Source organism: Hemitrygon akajei, unplaced genomic scaffold (assembly GCF_048418815.1).
Source record: "Hemitrygon akajei unplaced genomic scaffold, sHemAka1.3 Scf000038, whole genome shotgun sequence".
Classification (NCBI taxonomy): domain Eukaryota; kingdom Metazoa; phylum Chordata; class Chondrichthyes; order Myliobatiformes; family Dasyatidae; genus Hemitrygon; species Hemitrygon akajei.
Window position 1 is genome coordinate 785,607 of NW_027331924.1, and position 10,748 is coordinate 796,354.

Consider the following 10,748-nt stretch of genomic DNA (forward strand, 5'->3'; position numbering starts at 1 on the left):
TATGGAATGTGCAGCCCATACTGGGGAATCTGATGAGATATCTATTGGTAATGCCAGAGCTGATACAGCAGCTGGACAGACGGCTTCGAATCCCACACGTTTAGACACCTCGGGAACCCAGCAAGCTCCTATTAGACAAAATCTAAGGACGGGCATGCCAGACATGGGGGAGATACGTACGTTTCAGGAGGACGCCCCTGAAGGAGAGCACGAACTATGGTCCCACATGGTTTGCCACCTTGAACCTCAGAATAATGTATGGGTGTCCTCTGCAGGTCAGGTCTGTGTTCTTACCTATTTTGATAGATTATGTATATAATTGTACACGCCTGGGCAAGGAGGGAATGGTTGAATGGTTAATACATTATTACAATCTTGCTGGCACCCTGATTTCCAGAAAGCAGCTGCAAAGCGTGCACACGCCCAGCTAATCCACAGCCACTTCCAGGACAGCGGCGACACGAGGCGCATGTGGAAGGGCATCCAGGACATCACCAATTACAGGACAACATCACCTGCAGACCAGCTAGCAGATGTTCTCACTGACATCTTCAACATCTCCCTGAGCAGCGCCACCGTTCCAACGTGCTTCAAGGCCGCCACCATCGTCCCCGTGCCGAAGAAGTCTTCAGTGTCCTGCCTGAATGACTACATCCACTCACATCCATCATAATGAAGTGTTTCGAGAGGCTCGTCATGAGGCATATCAAGACCCTGCTGCCCCCCTCACTGGACCCCCTGCAGTTTGCGTGCCGTCACAACCGCTCAACAGATGCTGCCATTGCTACCTCCCTCCACCTGGCCCTAACCCACCTGGACAAAAAAGACACATGCGTTCAGATGCTGTTCATAGACATCAGTTCAGCATTCAACACAATCATCCCTCAGAAACTGATTGGAAAGCTGAGCCTACTGGGCCTGAACACCTCCCTCTACAACTGGATCCTAGATTTCCTGACTGGAAGACCTCAGTCAGTCTGGATCGGGAACAGCATCTCCAACATCATCACACTGAGCACGGGGGCTCCCCAGGGCTGTGTGCTCAGTCCACTGCTGTTTACTCTGCTGACCCACGACTGTGCTGCAACACACAGCTCGAACCATTTCATCAAGTTCGCCGATGACACGACCGTGGTGGGTCTCATCAGCAAGAACGACGAGTCAGCTTACAGAGAGGAGGTGCAGCGGCTAATGGACTGGTGCAGAGCCAGCAACCTGTCTCTTAATGTGAACAAAAACAAAAGAGATGGTTATTGACTTCAGGAGGGCACGGAGCGACCACTCCCTGCTCAACATCGACGGCTCCTCTGTAGAGATCGCAAAGAGCACCAAATTACTTGGTGTTCACCTGGCGGAGAATCTCACCGGATCCCTCAACACCGGCTCCATAGCAAAGAAGCCTGGCAACGTCTCTACTTTCTGCGAAGGCTGAGTAAAGTCCGTCTCCCACCCCCCATCCTCAACACATTCTACAGGGGTTGTATTGAGAGCATCCTGAGCAGCTGCATCACTGCCTGGTTCGGAAATTGCACCATCTCGGATCGCAAGACCCTGCAGCGGATAGTGAGATCAGCTGAGAGGATCATCGGGGTCTCTCTTCCCGCCATCATGGATATTCACACTACACGCTGCATCCGCAAAGGAAACAACATTATGAAGGACCCCTCATACAATCTCTTCTCCCTCCTGCCGTCTGGGAAAAGGCTCCGAAGCATTCGGGCTCTCACGACCAGACGATGTAGCAGTTTCTTCCTCCAAGCCATCAGTCTCCTCAATACCTGAAGCCTGGACTGACACCTTGCCCTATTGTCCTGTTTATTATTTATTGTAATGCCTGCACTGTTTTTGTGCACTTTATGCAGTCCTGTGTAGGTCTGTAGTCTAGTGTAGCTTTCCCTGTGTTGTTTTTTACATAGTTCAGTCTAGTTTTTGTACTGTGTGATGTAACACCATGGTCCTGAAAAACGTTGCTCATTTGAACTATGCACTGTACTAGCAGTTATGGTCGAAATGACAATAAAAGTGACTTGACTTGACTTGAAAAGCGAGCCAAAGCATGTTTAATTTCTAAAAGAATGAATGCTGGAAAGAAAGTGCCTTTTGTTTCCGGAACTACCCCCTTGTCTGGCGGGCCTTTTTTCTTGTTTACAGCTTGGTTTTATAGAATTTCCTAGAGTACATTGTTATCAGTATTGCTTAGTGACAGTAGATGCATTTAGTAGATGACTGTTGTGAAAATATTTCTAAAATAAATAATTCCTCACTATGGACTTCCAGAAATGATAAACTCGGTCAATGCGCCACATTTTGTAGCCAAAATAAATGAGGAAGTCTGTAAAGAACTTGCTATAAAACAGCAGTTCCACTGCACCTGCCTTCTGAAAGCAGCCGGCATAGTGGAACCAGCCAATAGTACCGTGAATGATCAGCTGGACAAACTTACACCAGAAACTGGACTGACCTGGTTGAAGGTTTCACCCTTAGCTCTAGGTTGCCTACATCATGCCCCACGATGTGACGTCATTGATCTATGTTCCCACCTTTGTCTATCGAAGTTTTACAGATAAAGCTAGAGTTTGTCTGGAAGTAAAACCTGTGATTTAGTGTACACTCTTATCTAATTAACTAAGTTTTGCTGTAACTGATTTGGTGGGAATGTCCATGGAACCGACTGTTCTTTGTTCCGCCAGTTCTATAAATTGTCATGTTTCTGAGTGTTAGACAGAAAGCTCGTTGCGAGCTGCCGGGGAGAGAGAGAGAGAGAGAGATACTCAGTCTTCCTGATGATCGGCTCCGAGTCCTTTCTCGCCGGCTGAATTGGAACAAATAAACGGGTGAAAGATTAAATAAAGACTTGTTTGTGGTGTAGTTATTTGGTCTGGTAAATTTCAGTTTACACTCACATCCAAGACTTCCATCCGGACCATCGGGACAAGCCTGGAGGATCGCCTGGAGGCTCCCGCTGAAGGGGGGGGAAGGGGGGTTCGGTACTATCATGGACCCGTCTGGCAATTCCCCATCTTGCTATTACCTCCTTAATTGGGCATTAATCCCCTCGTCTGATTTCCGATCATTCTCAGTTCCACTAATTACAGAACACATGGTTCACATTAGCGAAAATAGGGTAAAACTCGGGCGTCACGGCCATGCTTTGCCAGTTCGTTGGTCGACTCTAGTGTGAGTGAACCTCGTTTCCTGATTCCTCAGGACTGCCAGTTCTAAGCTCCGCATCATTTCCTGGATACTCTACGTAAACACTGTCTCCGTGTAAAGACTCTGCTGGATACCGGTTCCCCGTTCGCCACGGTGCTAACGCCTCACAACTCTGCCTCCGCGCCTCTGTCCTGCGCTGGGGTTCATCCTCAGCCTCGTCCTTGCAGCCATAGCAGGGAGATGAAATAAACAACAACACTAAAATAAACACAATAACAACGTTACCCAAGGAGCTGATTATTGGTTTCAGGAGGAAGAAACCAGAGGTTCAGACAGCAGACTACATTGGAAGTGAAGAAAGTCAGGAACTTTCTGTGCATCTGGTTTTCGGTGCGGTGTATTTGGTAGAATCAAGAGCTTCGATGAGATCAGTCACTTCTCCTACCCCCGAGAATACAACGTTATTTAGCGATGCTTGATTGTACAGAGAAGCTTCACTCATTAACTTAATTTCTGATAAGAACTCCACGGAGTCAGACTGCTGAACATGTCCATTTACAGGTCAAACGAGAGTTTCGTTTGCCAGACATTTTAAACCAGTTTTCGTAAAGAGCCGCGCGCTTCCTAAGCGAAACAACATTACAAATATTATTTACATCAATAGAATCAAACCGATCGGCAATAAAGCTGTAGTGATAACCATTAAATGTTCTTGATTTGATAAGCCATTCAATCCTGGAACCAGTTTAGTAACCGCCTTTGAACCGTCTCCAGTTTCAGCACATCCTTCCAAAGATAAGCGGCTCTTATCTTAGAATTACCATGGTTTAGATTGGGTATAAGCACCAAACCTCAGTGGAAGACAAGCCGGCTTGCATTTACACGCCACAACTGTATAACAACCCATCGAAGTCAGCTGCTAAGCATGTCCATTTATGGGTCAGACGATAGTATCGTTATTAAACTTCCGTTTATGTAAGGGACCACGCTTTTCCAGAACGGAAAGGCATTCGAAAAGCGCCAATGCAATGGATGTTACGATCATTCTAGCTCACTTTACCCGTCACGGGCTTTCCATGTTCTCGACATATTGCTCAGGTTCTCAACGAGAAAGTCCACTCGTGTGCTAGAAACCGCTATCTGTGAATTGTAATGGACCTGTAGCAATGGAAGAAAAATCACACCAGCATCACGTGGGTGGTTGGCATTTTTCAATGCAGTCTCTGCTCACGTGAAGATCTCATTAGCGAGTCTCATTAGATTCGTTGGCACATCTGCCCAAATTAATGACAAGTTATTAACGTTCTCCCACCAGGTTGCATGAAAGTATGGTTAATTTCCTGGAAATCTGAATGATATCACCATTTATTTGAACTCACAATAAACTTTACAATCGGACATGCGTTTTACCTACAGAGCCGACCACTTAATCTGAGCAGATGTTTGAGTCCATACGCCAATTGGTCCCTGAATTTCCTCTGTGTCAGAGTGTAGATACACGTGTTGGTGCAGGTGGAGAGAAACTGCAACATCAACCCAAACTTTTGCAGGATATACGTCGGGGTGTTCAAATATCTGTCAGTGTAAGAGTAATTCTGGACTTGCCAGTTCATAGTATATACAATAAAGGGGATCCACAACAATATGAAATTGGCAGAAAGAGCGAACAACAAAATTATTGACTTTCTCCGGTTCTCCACCTCTGGATCATTCTTTTTCTCTCTGCTGTTCCTGAGCCCCCGGCGAACTCTGTTTGCCGCGATAATATGACTGACCGTTAAAGCATTAAAAAATAGAATCAATCCGACCGGCAATAAAGGTGTAGTTATAGTGTTAAACAACTGGAATGCTTTCAATGCTGGTACTGTTAGGTAATCCATTGTCAAAATGCATCGCCAGGGAGAACGGAAAATCGGAAGGGTCAGTATTACAGCTGAACATAGGGGACTATGGAGCCTTGAGGGAGGAGCTGGCCAAAGTTGACTGGAAGGATACCCTAGCAGGGATGACAATGGAACAACAATGGCAGCTATTTCTGGGAATAATACAGAAGCTGCAGGATCAGTTCATTCCAAAGAGGAAGAAAGATTCTAAGGGGAGTAAGGGGCGAACGTGGCTGACAATGGAAGTCAAGGACAGTATAAAATTAAAAGAGAAGAAGTATAACATAGCAAAGATGAGTGGGAAGCCAGAAAATTGGGAAACTTTTAAAGAGCAACAGAGGATAACCAAAAAGGCAATGCAGGTAGCAAAGATGAGGTACGAAGGTAAGCTAGCCAAGAATATAAAGGAGGATAGAAAAAGCTTCTTTAGTTATATGAAGAGGAAAAACAATAGTTAAGACCAAAGTTGGGCCCTTGAAAACAGAAATGGGTGAATATATGCCGTGGAACAAGGAAATGGCAGACGAGTTGAACAGGTACTTTGGATCGGTCTTCACTAGGGAAGACACAGACAGTTCTAACAGCGGTCAGAGGATCTAGGGTAACGGAGGTACTGAAGGAAATGCAGATTGGGCAGAAAATGGTGTTGGGTACACTGATGGGACTGAAGGCTGATAAATTCCCAGGGCCTGGTGAAACTTCAGTTCCCAGGGTACTTAAAGAGATGGCTCTGGAAATCGTGGCCGCATGGGTAATCATTTCCCAATGTTCTATAGATTTAGGATCAGTTCCTGAGGATTGGAGGGTAGCTAATTTTATCCCAGTTTTTAAGAAAGGATAGAGAGGGAAAACAAGGAATTATAGACCAGTTAGCCTGAGATCTGTGGTGGGGAAGGCCAGGACTTAAGAACTTTTTTTTTAAAGCTATTATTAATGCTTTTTGAGTTAGTGATTTAGATGCATATCATATTATTACTGAGTTAAGTATTGTATGTAATGAGTTTTTGCTACAACAAGTGTATGGGACATTGGAGAAAATGTTCAATTTCCCCATGGGGATGAATAAAGTATCTATCTATCTATCTATCTCTCTATCTATCTATCTATAAAAGATGAAATAGCGGTACATTTGGATAGCAGTAACAGGATCGGTCCGAGTTAGCATGGATTCACATTGGGTTAGTAAATGTGCATCTGACTCGCCCCGCGCCGTCTTGTGGGAAAGTATGCCGCTGAATTTGGTGACCGGAATGGGAATAGATGGACATATCCGCAGACGAATGTGCGGGCGGCATTCCGGAGTAGTTCTTTGTCTGGCATCTGGCGGGAAGAATGAGGTTCTGACTCTTTTGGACGGTGCTTTGCCCCTCCCCACACACACTATCTTAACGTCCCGGACTGCCGGTCGATGGGACAATCCGCCCGGGAATAACACCTGGGAGATCTGGCGGTAAATCTGAAGAGCTGGAACCCGGACTGGAGACTCTGCCGCCGCCTCTAGCGACTACTCAGGATGCGGCGCCATTCATCAACTGAAGCATCGAAGTGACGGGATATTTCACCGCGCTGATCACCTGCTCCCTGAATTTCGACTGAGTCACCGCGTAAATAAATGTGTTTGTGCAGCAGCTGAAATTCATCAGGAAATACCCGAAGTACTGAAAGATCAATTCAGAATCATTGAATTCGAATCCTTTTCCTGAGACCTGATAATATATGAAATTTACTATTGTCATCCACAGGAGGATGAAGCTTCCGGAGAGGGTGAAGAGTAAAATCACAGACCTCCTCCTGCTCTCCATCTCCGGGTCACTGCGGTTCTCCCCCTTGCTCTGACCCTTCAGCCCCTTACGGACCCGACTGGCCACTAAAATGTGTCTGACCGTCAGAGCGTTGAGCAGCAGGATCCCAGCGAACGGGAGGAACGGAGTTAAAACCATATCGAGCCAGTCATATCCTACCCACCAGGGGTCAGTGAAATAATGGTCCTTGGTAATACAGGACCACGGTACATTGTCGATCATCAGTCCGGGTTCCCATGTGAAGCATCGGGGAACGTTTCTCAGACAGGACAGTACGCCGGTTGTTGTTAGAACCACAGCCGCAGTTTTCCCGGTGCAATATTTTGTTTTCAGTCTCTGGCAGCAAATGGCGACAAACCGGTCAAAGGTGAAAGTGACGGTGAACCAGACAGAACAGTGTGTGGCTGTGAACCTCAGTACATCGATAACACTGCACACAGGGGTGATGCTCAGAAAACTCCATCGGAAGTAAATCACTCTGAGTCGTTCCAAAATGACGCTGGTGACAATGGTCAGTAGATCCGCCGCTGCCATGGCCACCAGGTAGCGAGTGGTGCAGGTAGAGAGGCCGCACTTTCCCCGGGACAGGATCACAATCGCCACTACATTCACTGGAGAGAGGGAACAGACACTGGGCATTACTGAAAACATTCTCCGGGAATTAACATGGGATCGGGCTTTATCTAAAACTCGGTAGTGCTATAGTCTGTAAACGGCTGCTAATCTAACACCAGAAACGGGTCGCCTGTCTTCTTCAGTGTGGAGATAAGACGATGTGTGGAGAATCGTCGATAAAAGCGATCTGCATGAACAACAACGATCGGTGCTGATCCCCATTCCAGTCGCTGATTGGGCCGGTTTCACTGAATTAACTGTGACTGACCAGAACTCTGGAAAGTCAGCATCTGATGAGGCCGAGAAGGGATACAGAGAGGAGCAACACACACAAAACTGGAGGAACTCAGCAGGTCAGGCAGCATCCGTGGAATTGAATAATCTTTCGTTTTGGGTCTAGACCCTCATTCGTGACGATTTATGACGGGTTTCAGAGGGAAAGAAGGAACCACTTAGTGACCTGTGGCTGAGTTGATCCGTTAATAGGTTAATTCTACAGCTCTGTTTAATTCGATAACATACGGCAGCAGATCCGTGAACACTGGTTCAGGTGATCAGACCCAATAACTGACCAACGGACAGTGGGATCCGACATGAAGCACAGTACTAGGGTTTTTCCTCTGATCAATAACTTAGGAAAAGTATACTTCAGAATGCAAACATCTCCCAGTCACATTTCCCGGAGAGATACCGGGGCCCATCACTGGGACGTCTCTGAACGAAGTCTCATTCAAGGCAAGGGCAGCGTTCTATTCGATCCAATGATAGATAGATAGATAGATACTTTATTCATCCCCATGGGGAAATTCAACTTTTTTTCCAATGTCCCATACACTTGTTGTAGCAAAACTAATTACATACAATACTTAACTCAGTAAAAATATGATATGCATCTAAATCACTATCTCAAAAAGCATTAATAATAGCTTTTAAAAAGTTCTTAAGTCCTGGCGGTAGAATTGTAAAGCCTAATGGCATTGGGGAGTATTGACCTCTTCATCCTGTCTGAGGAGCATTGTATCGATAGTAACCTGTCGCTGAAACTGTTTCTCTGTCTCTGGCTGGTGCTATGTAGAGGATGTTCAGAGTTATCCATAATTGACCGTAGCCTACTCAGCGCCCTTAATTAATGATCACTGGCTCCATATGAGGCCTAGATCTCCTAAAGTCCACCACCATCTCCTTGGTCTTGGTGATATTGAGACGCAGGTAGTTTGAGTTGCACCATATCACAAAGTCCTGTATCAGTTTCCTATACTCCTCCTCCTGTCCATTCCTGACACATAGACTTAGTTCCACTTGTTTTAAAATACGAAAATTCAGAATGTAAAATTGACAGGATCGATATCTCTGATGGATACTTGTGCAGTGATGATCAGGTTGTAAGCTTGTAACATTATCTTAAACAGGTTAACACCGTTGATCATTAATGGAGAATGTTTGGAGCAGGTTAAGACCTACAAGTATCTGGGAGTACAGTTAGACGAGAAGCTAGACTGGACTGCCAACACAGATGCCTTGTGCAGGAAGGCACAGAGTCGACTGTACTTCCTAAGAAGGTTGGCGTCATTCAATGTCTGTAGTGAGATGCTGAAGATGTTCTATAGGTCAGTTGTGGAGAGCGCCCTCTTCTTTGTGGTGGCGTGTTGGGGAGGAAGCACTAAGAAGAGGGACGCCTCACGTCTTAATAAGCTGGTAAGGAAGGCGGGCTCTGTCGTGGGCAAAGTACTGGAGAGTTTAGCATCGGTAGCTGAGCGAAGGGCGCTGAGTAGGCTACGGTCAATTATGGATAACTCTGAACATCCTCTACATAGCACCATCCAGAGACAGAGAAGCAGTTTCAGCGACAGGTTACTGTCGATGCAATGCTCCTCAGACAGGATGAAGAGGTCAATACTCCCCAATGCCATTAGGCTTTACAATTCTACCGCCAGGACTTAAGAACTTTTTAAAAGCTATTATTAATGCTTTTTGAGATAGTGATTTAGATGCATATCATATTTTTACTGAGTTAAGTATTGTATGTAATTAGTTTTGCTACAACAAGTGTATGGGACATTGGAAAAAAGTTGAATTTCCCCATGGGGATGAATAAAGTATCTATCTATCTATCTATCTATCTATCTATCTATCTATCTATCTATCTATCTATCTATCTATCTATCTATCTATCTATCTATCTATCTATCTATCTATCTATCTATCTATCTAACACACAGAAATATCGAACATAAAATGCTCTGCTCACTTACCAGGAACTCCAGTGGCAGCAATGAACATGTACAATATGTTCTCCACACTGATATACCTATAGAACATTGCAGGCATTTTCTCTGGCCGGTGATTTGTCTCTTTGTGCGACAGGCGATCTCTCGGAATGAAATGTTAAGGCAGCACATGCCTACGGTTTTTAAAGCCATTTAGCAATTCCACAGGGACAGATTTCAACAGATTTAAAAATAAAGGTTTTTAAATTATTTACAAACCAATTACGTCAGACAGGTACAATCCCCGCGATGACAGACTGTGATTAAATTAATGAATAATATTTAGATCATTTGCGGGGTTAGTTTGTTACAACAAAGGTGACTGAGCCGTTCCAGGTGTCGTATCAATTTAATGTGCTTCCGCTGTAAATATGTAAAGTTACCAGTTGTCGGACACAGAATATTGAAGTAAATTATGTCATTGTGCCTGTGAAATTGTACTGAATCACCTACTGTTCTATTCTCCTCAAGAGTATAAACTCTTGATGTAGTTTGTGCTTGTGGGACTCTACTGAGAGGGCCTCGAAGAAAATGTCTGTTTGTGTCACGCAGATCATTTGGGGACTCATCCGTGACCCATCCCTAACCCGAACACATGCAATGAAATTGAGCCGTCTTGTTATTAATGTAAGTAGAAATGAAACAACCTTCAGACTCGTCACAGCTCCATTTCAGCAGACACCCCCACATGCACATTAGATCATCCCGGAGCAAGAATCATTTCAGGCAGTTCACAAAATAGCTGTCTCCATATAAAAAACAAGAACAGAGGTCAAAGTTCATCTTGAATTAATTATTATCGCATTAAAAACGTAACAACCCTGAGTTCTGACACACCTCCAAATCCACCGGCTCCCCCAAACCAGTGCTCACCCCCGAATCCGCCAACACCCCCAACTCTGTGCAAATCAGTGTGCATCCACAAATCTGTGCTCACTGGCAAAACCTCATTCAACCCTCAAATCAGCGTGAACCCCAAAAGCAACCGACACCCGACAATTCCAGTGCAATCACACGTTCTCTGACAT